The sequence below is a fragment of the Cebidichthys violaceus genome, unplaced genomic scaffold (assembly GCF_023349555.1).
Source record: "Cebidichthys violaceus isolate CVI_PGR_0920_01 unplaced genomic scaffold, fCebVio1.0.p SCAF_9, whole genome shotgun sequence".
Classification (NCBI taxonomy): domain Eukaryota; kingdom Metazoa; phylum Chordata; class Actinopteri; order Perciformes; family Stichaeidae; genus Cebidichthys; species Cebidichthys violaceus.
Window position 1 is genome coordinate 1,196,498 of NW_027176975.1, and position 1,558 is coordinate 1,198,055.

General features: G+C 35.4%; 1 long non-coding RNA gene across 1 annotated transcript; it reads right to left on the reverse strand.

The window, feature by feature from the left end:
- LOC137866969 (uncharacterized) lies at window positions 1-894 on the reverse strand. Its single transcript, XR_011102150.1, has 3 exons — window positions 810-894; window positions 589-639; window positions 1-73 (listed from the first exon to the last, which is right to left on the reverse strand). It is a non-coding gene; the product is annotated as an uncharacterized lncRNA (long non-coding RNA).
- Between the last annotated feature and the right edge of the window lie 664 nt (window positions 895-1,558).

Sequence of the window (1,558 nt, forward strand, 5' to 3'; positions counted from 1 at the left end):
TTCCCCTCGCCGCACCGCGTCCCCACGCCGACCTTGTACAGGATGTGGTCCAGCTTTATCTTAGCGCCCACGTCTGCAGCAGAGAGAGGTGAGTTCATAAAGGGCTTCACAGGAAGCCGATGTGCAGACATAGATAACACAATGTGACCACACAAGGACCAATAACGTACACGAGCGTAGAACGTGTTTAAGAAGGCACAATGAACAGGAAATACACAAGTCAAACACAATTAGGATTAAGAGCAGTAGAGCATGAGTCGTTGATTTATGAGACATCGAGTCTCCACAAGTTTACCTGAAGACTTTAAAAGGAACAGCTTCACATTTTGGGTTAAATCCTCTGTTTTCTCTCATGTCTGGACAGCAGCTGGTTAGCTTAGCTTAGCGCAAAGAATGGAAACGGAGGGAAACTGCTAGCCTGGCTCCGTCCAATCAGAACAAAATGACTAATGAACTAATGAACCTTTTTATGCTTTGTTTAGAGATACTGAAGTGTTGAAACGTTACGCGACGCAAAACAGTTTGTCCTGAAATGTAAAAACGTTTTACTTTAAAGTTGAAATCAGAAGTTTTTAAAGAGTTTCTCACCACAAGACATCTCAGCGGTCTCATTGAAACAAGCGTAGATGACCTCTCCCTCTGTGAAACACACACAGGTCATCATCTTCATCATCATCATCATCTTCATGCACTCTGTTTTTCATCTCAGGAACAATATTCAGAAACGTTTGATTGACTCTAAACATCTGGTTTTAACAGGATGAGGTACGTTTGGTATGAAACTGATGCAGTTTGATTTCAAAACTCACCAGCAGCACCGGTGAAGAGCGACGCAGCAGCCAGCACTAAACACACAGAGACTCCACATTCACTCACGACATCACAGAGAATACATTCTAGTGACATTAAAGGATTCAGAAAAGAATCAGACGTCTGAACACTGAGCATGAAAACAAACTGACTGTTTCATTAACATTCATTAATTAACATTTATTTAAGCTGTTCTGAAGATCTCAATGTGACGCTTTTTAGGAAAATCAGTTCACCTGCAGCTGTAAATATTCATTAATATATTACATTTAGTTGATTTAATATTATTCTATTCTTGTATATATATATATATATATATATATATATTCTTGTATATAGTGTGCATTCTTTATGTAATATCTTTACTCTGTTATTATAATTGTATATATTGTGTATTGACATTTTTTATATTATATTAAGATTTTGACCTGTTCTTACCTGTAACCTAGTGCTGCTGCAACAAAATAATTTCCCCTCACAGGATCAACAAAGTTACTATTCATCTATTTATCTATATCTATATATATCTTTATATAGATATAGATATAGATATATTATATAAATGTCAACAAACACGTAGAAAAAACAGAAAATAAATGTCAAATATTACAGTAACAATTAAATGCAACAAACTAAAAAAATGTCAACATCATTTTAATCAGTAGAAGAGACTTAAAAAGAAAAGAAAAGAAAAAGAATGTATTTTCGTTGTTTACATGTTTTCAACAATTCCTGTAAACATTGTGAG